Source organism: Pinus tabuliformis, chromosome 9 (genome assembly GCF_031772625.1).
Source record: "Pinus tabuliformis cultivar Carrire ecotype Pingquan chromosome 9, CPIR1, whole genome shotgun sequence".
In the NCBI taxonomy this organism is placed as follows: domain Eukaryota; kingdom Viridiplantae; phylum Streptophyta; class Pinopsida; order Pinales; family Pinaceae; genus Pinus; species Pinus tabuliformis.
The window spans coordinates 852854887-852870567 of NC_142307.1; positions in this window are offsets into that span (position 1 = coordinate 852854887).

A 15681-nucleotide genomic window follows, 5' to 3' on the forward strand; every position below is an offset into this window, starting at 1 on the left:
CACATGTTCCAGAATAAGATAAAGCAAAAAATAAAAAGAAAATTTTGTATAATAAATTGGTGTACTAGAGCTAATGTATCTTTACGTAATGCATGCTTGAATTCTCATATCTGTAGATAAACTAGTTCCAGGGAAAATACACAATTTTTTTTTGCGATGCGAGATCATTCCACCAGACACACTCCACTGCCTAATCTCACTCTCTAATACCATGTTGAAAAACCTTTTCTGATCTACAGATAATTACTTGTGATATTATTTACCATTAGTTTATCTTATTCAATTTTCATCAAGTAATTATACATCAGAAATTTAACCAATACTAATATAGCTCTATAGTCGAAGAGATTTTTACTTGAAACATAGGAACAAGTATATGGGAACAAAGAAAATTTCACTATAGCTACTGCAACTAGAGCTTGCAACAACTGTGATAACACAGGTACAACTCCTTTTCTTCCTGCTTTTTCCTATTGATTTGGATTTTGTAGCCAAATTTTGGTATTTTGACTTGTACATTTCTTGCTCAAATTTATACATAAACACTATGTTATGTGTGGTTTATTTTGTTTTGGAAAGACACTGGACACAAATTCTGCTCGAATGTAAACTAATGCATTTGGGAAATCAAAGGGACTTTGGCAAACTCTTATTGAGGGTTCTTGGAAAGAGGCATTTCGGTGGATTTGGTGTGTCTTTACTCCTGATATCAAATCCTGCTATATAGGTACTATTAACACCACACTGTCTATTCAGTTTCTGAGTTAAAACTTTCCATTCTGCATTTGTATATCCTTTATCAGTTCTATTTTACATGTTTAGCTCTGATTGATATGTTCTTTGTCTGCTAATTGTTTTTTTATTTATTTTATTTCTTACTTGGTATGGAAAAAGCATAATTGAAACTAAACTGTGAAAAATATATAAATCTAGAAACAACCCTTTAACTACATTTCATCATGATCAAAGCCTATGGCTTTGCTAAAATAGGCCTGCAACTTTAACAACAAAAAGCTAGAGACTCATTGTAGGTTGAACATGGCTTTAAGAATTATATAGCATCAAATCAACACCTCTGAGTAAATGTAGATGTACCTTAGCAAAATACTAACATTTTTCTATACATTAAGTCAGTTTCCTTTCAATCTTGGGGTTTGAAACAATTTATCTGCCGATTGAGATAAATTTTCTTAAACCATGCAGTAAACTTTGTCTTATCTATGGCAAAGATTTATAATTTGTTTGACTTAACTCTATGTCTTCCCACACTAGTCACTCTTTTAAGGATTCAATTTATCACTGTGGTAATATTTTTTTTATCAGTTGGTTCATATCCTTTGTTAGATTTTCTACCTTGTTTAAATTTGACAGTTTTCTCCACAGTACCAGGGTGCACTTAATTGGCACGTACAATAGTAATAAGGGTGTACTTTTTGCAGGCCCATACAACATTAATAATGGCAACAGTTTGTCATGATTCCTGTGCACATTATAATATGAGGGAGGTGTTGTTATGTAAGAGAGTAGATGGTATATTTCCAGTTTTTCTACCCTCAATTAATTTCAATTTGCATGTTGTTTAAGATTAAGAAATTCCATTTTTTCTTCAGTTTAGTTTAGTTCAGTTCTGCATGCATGATCTAATATTTGGAGGGCACAAACCCTATATAATCAGAGCATTTTTTCATGATAAGGTTCCAGTCTAGGTAGAGGGCACAATTATCAAGGAAGGAGGTGCATGCTTCTGCTTGTCTTCTAGTTGAGATGCACTTACCTGGCACACACTTATCCATGTGGCAAGGGTACACTAGATGATTAAACTTGGGCTAGCATTTGACTGAGTCACCTTTAGTGCTTCATGCATGTGACCATATACATTGTATCTTCCCTCATCTTCCTATTTTATAAAGGAGATGTAGTGAACACTTCCATGTTGGTTAGAAAGCTTTTGGTTTTGAGGTATTGCATTGTATTTTCTTTTCTCTACATTCAATAGAAGATAGATGTGATTGAGAGTTCAAATTTGTGTACATGCTCTTATTATTTTTCTGCAGTGTGTTTTTGTAGATTCTAGTATACCCATCAAGGGCTTTAAATTACCGAGGATCTTAAGAATATTCTTTTAGTGCAAAATTTACTTACTATTGTCTGGATTACATGGTATCAGAGCAATTTCACTAAAATTAATAAGAAGCTGTGCATGGATAGGATTGCAACTTGTTAGACAGAGTTGTTGAAGGGTTTCAAGGGTGGGATGCCCGAGTTTCAGCAAGTGAAGCAGATTTTGACTGGTTAAAGGTTCTGACCCATAGGGTGTGATGTCCCAGTTGCTCCAAGGATTGGAGTATTATTTTTCATGTTTGCAAAAGGTGGAATCCACCTATAAGAGGTTGCAAGTTTGATTCTTAGTGCTTGATATGTTTCATGTTTTTTTAAAGAGTTGTAATCACAAGTAGTTAGGGTATTTAGGATTGTCACATGTTGGAGGGCACTTCCAACTCTATTATAGTTCAAGATGCAACATCTCTTGGAAGAGGTTGAATTGTGGTACGTTGTGGAGAAGGAGATTTTACTTTCAACAGATACCAAGGAGTTGGCTGAGCATGATTAGAAACTGGTCAAATTGAATGAATAGTTTTGGATTTGGTGAAGAATCATCTAACCCCTTTCATTGTAGAGAAAAATATTGATAAGGAAATGCATATTACCTTGATTACATTGTATTGGAGCAAGAACATGTCTAAGAGAATTCTCTTATTAATAAATTGTCCATTACTTGCATGAGCAACACTACTACAATAGTTATCTATCTAATAAATATCAAGAGTTGAGAGATCAACGAGCTACACTTGATGACAAGGGAGAAGAGAATGGACTAATTTGGATGAGTTTGAATGGATTTGGTCCATCTTGGCACCATTTGTATAGGATGTATGTGCTTGTGAGAAGCTACCCTCAATCAAAAGTTTGTGGGATGCATTTATCAAGGAGGAAATGATATTGGAGATGCTTTCAGCTAGTGATGAGGATGTACCAGAGTTAGCCCTCATTGGGAGGGTGAGGAAAGGAGGAAATAGAATAAGATTTGTGAAGGGTTAGAAGAAGAAGGAAGATTCAAGCTCTTTTAACTAGCAGAAGAATAATTTGAGCCATATCAAGTGCAAAAAGCATGACCAAATGCTTCTCAGTATCTTGAGAAGTAGGGGAAGGGTAAGCAACAATATCAGTAAAATATTTTGCAAGAAGTAGAAGCTTAGAGTATGGATTGCCACTATGCTTCTTAGTGTTCTAAGAAGAAAGGGAAGGATAAGCAACAACATCAATAAAAATAGTTTCTAGGAATTCTAGAAGCTTCAGGCTCATAAAATTTCATTGACAAGTGTGGTACAAACTTTGCCATGGTGTCATGCCTTTCCACCAACATTGTTTCAAGTGTTTGTGGTATGTTGAGAAGTGGAGCCTCAATTGTCCAGATGAGTATACCTCACCACTTCTAGTACATGTTATTTGCCTTTAGGACAAAGTAAATAGAGCACTCCACATGAGGTACATGATGCTATCTGCCTTTAGGAAAATGTAAATAGAGCACTGCACACTAGAGCCATGTATATTTAAATTTTACAACACTTCACACACAATTAACCTGCATGATTTGGACATTACCTCTTAAATGATCCTTAATAACCTGCAAGCTATTTCTCATAATAATATATTTGGATGTGAGTAGAATTCATCTTACATATACATTTAGTGAAGGAAACAATATTACTAAGATTCATGAAGGCCAACTATATGGTTGAAGATATATTTTTTGCCTTGATGACTACTAGTAATATTGATTTTGTATTGGAGTTTCTAAAATACATAAGAATTATATATGGTGTATTGGTATTTTAAAAATACATAGGTTGTCACAAGTAATCCTAATAATCAACTTCCCTAATGACTAGGAGGCCTTAGAACTCCACTTGTGGTTTTTGCACTAAATGTGGGTATCATTTATTGGTAAAAGTGGGATCTCAGGGAGACTTGCGTGAAGTTGTTTGTAAAGAGAAACCAAATTTAGAATTAAAAATTTGGCACAAGTGCACTCTAACAAAACTAAACAAGTTTCTCTTTATGCTTTCAGGGTAGCCAGGACACCCATATAGATTGGTAATTACTGATTGTACATTCTAGTCTCATTGGCATATTTTTTTGTCATTTGTTGGACATCAATAAAATTACCTTTCTCTTCTTACTGCAAATTAAAAATGTTAAACAATTGTAGTTTGATATGAATGCTCTAAAGGAAGGTCTCCATGTTGTGGAACCTATTATGCTTTTCTCTTAAATAAGATAAATGACCACCAATGAATTCTTGTCCAGAACTTAGTTCTCCTACAATTGCAGTCCTTCCTTTGAGAGAGTATATGTTGTCCTATTAATTTCTTTGAACACATGAGAGGTTCTGATCATCTGGAATTTCCTAGAGAGCTCTTTCATCTGAGTAGCTAAGGGAGATAAGGAAGTATCTTGAATCTAACCTTGTGCATTCATCCAATTAACATCCAGTGTTGAGTGCCCAAAGACCTATAGATGACCAATATCCTTGTCAAGGGAAGATGTTAATAAGGAAAATAGATCCTTCAACTTTGCCAAGTTATTTTTATCTTTGTCTTTTTCCTTAGTTTGGAAATAGTGAGTGTCACAACAATAAAGCACAAACACATGACTACAAATCTGATGAGAGTCTTGGCAAGAAATTCTACATGTAGTAATTTTTTTGTTTGTGTTTCAGTTGTATTGATTTTAAGTTATCAAACTGTAGTGTTATCAAAGGACAATAGATACATGTGTTGATGATAATTATCACAATTGTAAGATATTCAACAATAAAAGTTTAAAACCATTTTTATGTGGACTGTGCTCATTTAGTCTCATTTGTGTTATTGTTTTCCATCAAATAGAGTCATATTGGTCTTGCTGCTACAATTTACCTATGCCAGAATCTTAACAAAGATGAATTATTTAAACTTTCATGCTCACATATAGCTAAAGTTAATAACCGATCAACTTGTGAGTAGTAGGATGGTATAATGAATCAATTCTCTCTCAAGGAGGCCACAAAGTTATGTTAATGACAAGGTTATCATGTTTCAGTCAGCGAGAAAGTTCAATATGCCAAAGGTTTAGATATCAGCCTTCCAAATAATAATAGCCAAGTCTGCATAGTTACTGCAACTTTCACCAACAAGCATATACTATAATTTCACTACAACAATGACCTTCAAGGAGGCCAAGAGATTGTCTAAAATGACTATCGAGTGCCAAGTGTTGACTAATCGAACCTTCCTGTGCTCAGATTATCGATAACCCTGTTTTAGGGATACCTCCAACATAACCATAATATTTCTTTTGAGATCAATATGATCCTTCTTTAACTTTTTTCTTACGCAATCCCTTGACCTTATTCCTGCAGAAAGTTAGATGATTCGATCCTTCAAGCAAGGCATCATAGTGACTTGACCCTATCGCAAAAAAATTCTATCTTCAAAGCGAAATATCCTTCCAAAACCAAAGGCACTGATAGAGAGAATAGGTGTTGAATAGTTGATACTAATCAATGATCATGGTGATCATGCTCAGAATTTTATGGAGGAATTTTATAATACGGGACCCTTTTGAAATATGTTTTGGTCTAGGATTTGGTACTCTTGATCGATGTCCAGGACTATAAATTCTTAGGAAAGAATCTCAACTTCAAAAGTAATGATAGAATGAATGAAAGCCTATACCTTTTATCTAAAGTATTCAATATATCTTAGATAGATATCTCCTGCACTTGATCAATCCTCTAGAGATATGAGATAGTATTTCAAACAAAGATCTATAGGGGATTGACCTTACCTCCAAGGATCATAGAAGATATCTTTCCATAAGCTTACGATGATGATACAATCTTAAGCTTGATGAATAGGATTTTTATAAAGTACAAGAACATACCTTGTTGTCTTCCAAATTTTGCCCATGATAATTGAATATCTTTAGGATTGGTGCCCATGTTTACTGATTAGGGCTTAAAGAAGGGCTTGAGAAATAACCCAGATTTGAACTCTGACTTGATTTACCACAGAGAGATGGAGGTATCAATGAAATTATTTAGTGATTGCAATCTCTTTAAGCTTGGGCTTGTCCTCACCTGAGGTCCGAGACCATGTTAATTTTCAGTTAACATGTTCTTTGCTTTGGTTAGATAATTCATTCAACCATATGCCCATTAATCCATTTACCAATCACATTAGACATTATATAACAGTAACTGATGAAATAACATAAATGATAGATGCAAAAGACAAGCCAAGACAAAAAGACACGAGAATATGGCTCAAGCCGGGGAAAAACCCCAAGATGGGGAAAACCCTTGATCAAATCTTCTTATTATTATCATCAAATGTTTTATAGAGAAAGAGGGAGAGTAAAATGATATAAAATAACTTTCCAATATGAAGATTAGGCATCACTTCTCTTAGATGCATTCAATCCCGTAATCTGGGTAGTTTGTTCATAGAGGACAAATCATATTGTTGTACAAGATTGGTCTGGTTAAGGAAAGAAAAGTCCACTGCTTTCTAAGTTGTCATCCAAAAATCCTCCTTTCTACTGCGACCTTCATTATTTCACATGATGCTCCCTTTCGCTAGATCAAGGAGTTGGTTTATGAACACATTAAGGTCACTATTGATATTATCTTTGTGGTTCTGGATTAGGGCTTCTGAAGCATGCTGCTCCAACCCTTGAATTATGTAAACAATGTGACCTTTTTCTTCTTACAAGGGCTCTATTATTTGTAGTAGTCCTAGCCTGTTTTTAAGTTTCCATGTCATCCTCAACAAGCACCTGAATACTATCATATAAGTTCAATGACTTTCTATTGTATTTCAACTTCTTGGGCAAGTGATTCAAGGCCTGCGGTCAAGCTGTGAGAATATATTCTAGATGCAGCCAAAATACAGGAAGAAGTCCCATATGAAACAAGCCACAACCCATATATAATATTTTCCTTAACCATAGCGAAGCATTGCTTCCAAAATCAGACCTGTTATGACAAACCCCTAACCAAAATAGTCCCAATAATAACCAGAATTTATCCTCCTTAATCTTCACTACCACAAAGATATATTTTTCTTTTGATTGATGTGTCCCAAATGAGATAGAATGCTCCTTTATATATACATTTCAGTGGAGTTGAGGGGACATGAATTTTGATCTTCTTAAGCCGACATATAGTTGAGGCTGACCTAAATAATTTACATGAGAGAAACATAAATTCAAAATTCCACTTCTACTTATCCAAATTTGACGATCTTTAGATCGATTTTGGTCCTCTCGAAAAGAGGAATTCAACGCCACAATTATATTCCCCAAAGGAGCTGTTAAAAGTTAAAGTTGGCCTTAGTTTCTATTTTTAACAAAAATAACCATCAATAATTTTTTTCTAGCATTCTGGGTTGAATTCACAATAGTATGCTAAAATGTGTCATTTCAATGTTTGGAAATTAGGATATATAAATGTGAGATATATAATCTACATCTTTGGGTTATCTCCTTTTCAAATCTGAGTTTTTTAGGCTACATTTTAATTGTTTGAACTTTTAACTTTGAAGAAATTCCTGAATGGACTTCGTAAATACTCGAATGAGTGGACTTCGTAAGGTAGTGGTACCATAAATTGTGTTATTTCAAAGATTTGACTTCCATATTTTCAGAAAATACAATGTCCTTAATAAATACTTATATGTATAGATACTTATGTTTAGGATTATATGTGTTGGAGCGTTCCTTTATGTTTTGCTATAATCTTGATGTTGACAAGCTTTAGCTGACTTTTTTCATCAATTGCTCATAGAATATGCAAAAGGAAATGATTGTCAAAATGTGGCAAACATTACAATTCCCCTGATTTCTTTTTCTATTGTTCATGACAAGATAATGATATTGTAGGAATGAGTTATCCTATAGTCTGTTTCAATATGTGGATTTTTTTTTCCTCCCCTTTTTTTACAAGGATGTAGATTTCATTTTCATGTTGATGGTTTTTTCATGTATCTTATCTAGCCCCAAATGCTGGTAATGGAGCGGATCTTGAGAAGTAGTTGCAGACACAGACTCTATCAAAGGTTAATGTTATAATACCACTTCCACCTGGTATCAGAAAAAATTTAATGGTCTGTGACATAAAGAAGAGTTATTTAACGACAGGGTTGAAAGGGAAACCTCATGTATTAATTGTAAGTCATTTATTCACATTTCTTAGCTATAATTCATCTGTTTTCTTTTGAGCTTTATCACATGAAATATTCCGCTAATCTAATATGCATGGCCTGTATTTTTCACCCGATGTTAGTTACTTGACATGGTTGACATAACATTCAATTTTAGGCCACTTTTATTTCAAGTCAGAGATTTTATAGATTAAAAGGATGTTCATATTTTGATTGGTTTACTTGGAGCTTGATTTAAAAAAGTTTTGTAAATTCCACGTGGATGATATTTTTCAGGGTGAGCTCTTTGCACTAGTAAGGTCAGATGATTCCTAGAACATAGGTATACAACAAGTGCATCTTTGGCCTTTGTTGGGTATCTGTTATTCTTTATATCATTGATGGATGGCTATTGATTGATGTAAAACAGAGGATGGAAAGGTCCTACCAATTCTCTTGACAAAATAAAATCAAATGGAGGGGTAGAATTGTGTTTAAAGGGTGAGCCAGAAATCAACACTTGAAAGATAGAACTTGAGAATAATAAGCTATTTGATCTGGATATAGAGACACAACAGGCCGTGGAAAAAAATGATGGTATTGATGAGTCTTCCCTGCAAATAAGTTCTAACTATTAGACTATTGCCCAAATTTCAATTGTCTACAATGACAATAGTGACTCTAGCTTTATTTGTATGAAAGCAACTTTAGCCATTGTCCTATTCATTTCCTATGAATGGTTTTGATTTTCAAACTCCAACTAGTTTGTTGTTAAACTAATTAAAGCTTTGATGACAAACATATAGTTTTCAAATCTCTTTTCTAAATCTATTTTCTTGAGAAAATTTGTCTTTTTACTTTAGGTACTGTAGATTGCTACCGTGTGACATATGCTATGATATAATTGCCTGGATAAATAGACAGAAGTGTTGTACAACATAGTCTTTTTTAAATCTAAAGAAACAAAATTTCCAAATACAAAGTTTATTAATTAAGAACATCTTTTAGACTTCTTAGCTAAGTTATGATTATATTTCAGTAGGGGATTTTGTGTACGCTGATATTGTGTTGTCTCTTTGGTTTCTGTCAGGTAACAATGGTTAATAAGGAATGTGTTCTTGAGCAGCAAACACACATCTTATTCTACTATCGACATGGATCTCCATGGTTTTCAGGCATGACAACAAAAATGTAGATGTCAGTGGGATCTCCAAAGTCTGTGTTGGATGAATTTAATACTAGTGATGATTTTGATTCCTTGTCAGATAAAGAATGTCACAAGTCAAATTCAAATAAACAGAAGCAACTCAAGAATGAAGGTGAAGCTATTACTTTCTGTCGAAGTCAATTTCTTTTATTTCTTCCATATGCTATCCACTTATGACATTTCCTTTGCAATATTTGGTGCATTTTCTAGTTATAGGTCATTTATAGATTATAAATGTCTTCAAAGTTTCACTTCTAATTGAGTATTCAACTAAACATATTGATTCTCTTATACATAATTATTTTTCCCTCCACCCATTTTTCATAACTTCCATAACCATTAAGTAGGGACTTGTAGCTTCGATGTTGCTTTGCTTGTTTAGTAAAATATTGTCGAGACTTTAATTTATTGAAAGTTGTAGAATTTACAATTTATGAAGTTTCAAGGTCTAATTTTTAAAAGTCTAATTCTTTAAAGGGTTCTAGCTCAATGGAAGGGAACCTTCTTTACAAGAAGGAGGTTGGTGGTTCGATTCCATTGTGCCCTGACATCCATATGGAATGGTGACTATCAATTTTTGGTGACAGAGGCTCTTTTGACCATCACCAATGAGATTTGGTGACATTTTTTGACCCTCACCAAAATATGAAATGGTGATGGTCAATGAATGCCACCATAAATACGCATCAATAGTAATGAAGCCTCAAAGGTCCATAACCATAAATTGTTGTTGTTTATATGAAATGGTGACGACCATTATCCGTCATTATAGTCATTATTCGTGATGGAAATTGAATGTCACCACAACACCTATACTTCTGGCAATGCGACTTTTGGTGACGGTCAATGAATGTCACCATATATATGCACCAATAGTGACAGCCATGAAAGACCCATCACAATAAATTGTTTTTGTTCATATGAAATGGTGATGGACACTATCCGTCATTATAATTAATATTCATGACAAACCTTGAATGTCATCATAACACCTATACTTTTGGTGATGCCACCTTTGGTGACATTTAGTTTTTGGGGACGGAGGCTATGGTTCATCACCATTTCTCATATGAAATAGTGACGGTCGCTATCCGTCATTATAAATCATTATTGGTGATGGACTTTGAATCTATACTTTTGGTGACATTTAGTTTTTGGTGATGGAGGCTATGGTTCATCACCATTGCTCATATGAAATGGTGACGGTCACTATCCATCATTATAAATCATTATTGGTGACGGACTTTGAATGTCACTACAACCCCTATACTTTTGGTGACGCAACCTTTGGTGACATTCAGTTTTAGGTGACGAAGGCTCTTTTGACCATCACCAATGAGCTTATGGTGACATTTTTCGCCCCTCACCAATGTCCTTTTTCTTGTAGTGCATGATTGCTAGAGTATAATAGAGGTATACATAGGTAAATTACATGTTGAGATTACTACTATCACATGATGTTTGGAGTAAGTGTAGGGCTAGTGTAAAGGGGTTTTTATTTTATGTAATAAAATGTATGCTATTTTCCCTAGTTTTTGCTATCAAATAAAGTCTCGTGTGATACCAGATATTTAGACCAATTATATTAAACCCCTGTTTGGTGTCAGTATTGTATCATGCTGTTGAAACCACTATATGCTTGGCAGTGAAATCAGAGATTATCATTAGTTTTGATGAATAGGACATAATTATATGTTTAATTTGTTGCTTGGTAAAGTATACCTAAGGTTATTGGTATGGTGATAATGATGTTGTGTTGAATCTAATTAGTTAGGGAAAAAAGGCTAAGTTTATCTATTCTTGTTGTAGGACTAATAATTATTAGATCTTGTTTCCATGTGTTGATAGTTCATATAAGGTCAAGATTTGGTCTTAACCTGAGGTGTGACTGAGTATACTGTAGTAGAACAAATCCCTTATGATGTTTTTAAGAAGTACTCTTGTCTTAGCTATCTATGAGGTTTACTACTTGTCGTCGAAGCATATCAGGGGTACTATTGTCTGTATCATGGTAGTGTTTGTTGTGGTAGTTGAAGCTATTGAATACCAGAATTGATTGACAACTAATATGTTGTTAAGGTGATAGTTCCTAGAACAAAAAAATTGTAATAAGTTTTCTTGTTGATCTAGATGAATAACAATGAATATATGTTCCTCAGATGTCACTGATGATAGGGGCTGGTCATTGTGACTTGGTGATAGGGATGATGACATGATGAATGCTCTTTTATTGTATTGAGGCTATTTTGTTAAGAATATTGTATTGTAATGTTGATTAATTATGATTGTTGAACAATGAAGAAGTTTTTATTGATTTTTGAAGTTATAGGGAGTGGATCCAGATTGAAATTGGTTGAAAGTGAACTCCACATTAATTAATGGGGTTATTGCCTCCCACTGGCTAAGTCTAGAAAAATTATTGAAGGGAGTGGGTTCTTCCTACTAATGGGTTCCACTGAAACAAAGTAGGTAGTGGGTGCTTCCTACTAGTGGGTATCAATGAATTAGTGAAAGGGAGTGGGTGCTTCCTGTTAGTGGTTCCCAACAAAATAGTGTAAAGGAGTTTGGTGCTTCCTACTGGTCGGTGTTGGTAAACATATGTAAATAATATTTAAAAGAGAAGAATAAGAATTTCAATTTTCTCCTTTATGGGTTTCCACCTTAAAAAAATGTATCGTATGTGTTGCTCATTTGATTTTCATTATGTTTCTTAATGTATTGATTTCATGCATGGTGATTTTATCAATAATGTTATAAAAGTAGGTATTAAAATTTAATTGTTAATCACATTAGGTTTATACTTATTCAACCCCCTATCAGTATAAAGAATATTTCTACTATTGATATCAGAGCGGGTGTGTTTGAGACATTTTAATCATTGGAAGGAAGATCTAGTGCAAATGGCTAGTAAGGAGGATATATTTTCAAGAAAACCCCATTTGTTTAATGGAAAAAATTTTACATTCTAGAAAATAAAAATAAGATCATACCTACGGTCTCTTGGAGTAGACGTATAGGAAATTGTTGAAAAGGGGTATCAAAACCCTAGAACCATTCCAACAAATGATGTATGGAAGAACAAGTATGAAAGTAATTTTAAGGCAATGAATTCCATTATGGGAGGACTTGTTGAATCATAATTCATAAAAGTAATGTAGTATGAAACCAACAAAGAGATGTGGGACAAGCTAGTGAATACCTATGACGGGGACATAAAGGTAAAGAATGAAAAACTAAAAACATTCTAGATAAAATATGAGAATCTAAATATGTATGGAGATGGAAGGGTTTCCAAATTTTTTATTAGAGCAGATGAAGGAGTAAACACTTATGAAAGGCCTTGGTGAAAAGTTCAAGGATTCTACAACTGTTCAAAGGTACTAAGATCACTAATTCCCAGGTTTAATGCCAAAGTTTTAGCAATTGAAGAGATGTAGGATTTAAACCAACTATCCATGGGAAGCTTACAAAGAATTCTAATAGCTTACAAAATCTGGACACAAGGAGCCCAATATGAAATTAGAAAATATTCTTTCAAGGTTACAAACAAAGGAAAACAAAAGCAAGAGCACGAGAGCTCCAACCACATTTCAGATCATGAGGAGGAAAACTTCATTAGAAAGTTACAAAAGGGGACCAAAATGTACAAAGGTAAGCTGCATTTATGTTTTTTAATTTTGGAATAACATGGAACTTTGTTGCTAAATGTCCATACACAGATAGCGTTGATAAGGAAGAGAAAGGAAATAATTTCTCTAGGAAAAGTTCCCAGAAGAATTTATCTAAGAAGAAAAGTTTTTATTCTCACAAAGATAGTGTTTATTCATTAGATAATGAAATAGATTATGAATTTGACTCTAACCTTGATAACGATATCTCATGGTTCTTGAAGATCAACTACCTAGTATAGATAATAGTGAATAAGAATATTGTGAGACAATTGTTTATGAGAAAGATGAATTGTTGAATGCATTAAAATAAATATGTATGTTCAAGAATATCAACAAAAACAAGAAAGATGAGATTCAATAATAAAAGGAGAGAGAAACTAATATTGATGAATAAATGACCCTTTTGAAGAAGAAGCTAAACGAGTGGAGGAGATGATAATGAAACATATTCAAGAGAACGAGAAGTATTTGAGAAATTTGAGTTAGAAGTTGTAACCCTAAGAAAATATCTTGAGAAAACTAAGTAACAACTAAATATGAATCTATTGTCTGTAAAGGATTTGAAACACTAGAGAAAATTACCAATAATCAATGATCTCCATCAATTAAGACAAGTCTAAGATAGAATGTAACATAGAATCAGGATAACAGAGACACAAATCCCAAGGCTTCAACAAATGCAGGTTTGAAAAGCAATGTTAATGCTCTAAAGGGAATCAGTGGTTAGCACAACAAAGGAAACAATATTCATCAAAAGAAAAATGAGTCAAGCCACACAAATCATAAATAAGACAGGAGGAAACCAAGATCAGAAATGCATTCTTCCTATAGCCAACGGCCAAATGTTTAAAGGAGATTCTACATTCCTAGGCACTCACATTTATTCTATAATTATTGTTTTCCCTATCATAACTTTGGTCACAAGGTTGTTCAATATTTATCATACAAAACTATCAAAACTAGAGAAGCAAGGATCAAGTCTAAATTGAATAAATCAACAAATTCTAAGAAGTCCTTCCATAATGCATTTTCTCCTCTTATGGATGAAATTGGGTGTTCTATCTACAATAATTTTGGACATGAGGAATGTGAATGTAGAAGCATATTGGTATATTCCTATTAACATGAAAGAAAGAGAGATCCTCCAATATTTTGGAAAAAGGAAGACTTCATCTTCAAAAAATGTGGATTGGTTTTATATGCTAGAAATCAAGAAAACTAGTGGGATGTTGATAATAGATATTCGAAACACATGAAAGGTGATAGAAATAAATGTATTTGTTTTAACGAAGTCAAGAGAAGAAGTGTTACTTTTGGTAATAATGCTCCAACAAGCATAAACGGTAAAGGGACTATTGTTTTAAGAGGAAAACCAAGGAACAAAACATATTATTTGTAAATGGCCTAAATCATAATTTGCTGAGTTTCAACTAGATGTGTGACCAAGCACATGAGGTAATCTTCAAATCATGAGAGTGTGTGGTCAAAGAGATGGACATAGAGGAATCCATAATCAAAGTAACTAGAACTATAGATAATGTATATGTGCTAGAAGGTGACAGTCAAAAGTGTTATTTAGAAAAAAATGAAGAAAGTTGGATGTGGTACAAGAGGCCAGGAATCTCAATTTCAATCAATTGGTTAAAATAAGAAAAAAAGGAGTTGTTTATGACATGCCTAAGATTATTCCTCCTGAAAACAATGTCAGCAAATAATGTCAATTTGGTGAACAATCAAGGATTCAATTCAAGGAAAAAGAATACTCTTCAAATGGACCTCTTGAGATGATCCATACAAACATATGTTGACCAATGAGGAAAATATCCCCATGAGGTGAGAAATTTTTTTCTATTTATTGATGACCACATAAGAATGTGCTGGGTTATTTTGATGTAATTTAAAGATGAAGCCTTTGAATAATTCAAGATATTTAAGGCCTTAGTAGAAATCAAAATGAACGAAATGGATCTAAAAATTGTGCCTAAGGCCCGATAGAGTAAATGAATTCACCTAAGTTGAGTTCTTTGATTTTTGTGAACAAAATGGGATCAAGAAAATGTTTTCAATAGATAAAACTCCTCAACAAAATGGATTTGTTGAAAGAATGAATTGGATATTTTAGCAAATGGCTCATGCAATGCTTGATGAATCAAGAGTACCTCATACCTTTTTGCGGGGAGCAACGAAAATAACTATTATTATTCTTAATAAATCCCATGTGAGGGTGAACAATGATAAAACACCATATGAATTGTGGTATGGAAGACTTGCTTCAGTAAAGTATTTTAAACTCTTTGATATAAAATGCTATAGCAAGAGAAATGATGACAAACTTGGCAAATTTGAACCAAGGGAAGATGAAGGTATTCTACTTGGTTACTCTTCCAGACATAAGGAGTATAAGTGTTATAAAAAAGACTTGAAAAAAAATGTTGAAAATATAGATGTAAAAGTAGATGAATGATTCATGTGCCCCAGAGGAGGAATATAATATGTTCAAATGATGAATCTCCAAACAATGAGATCAAAGAAGATGAAGGGGAAGAATAACACGATCCAT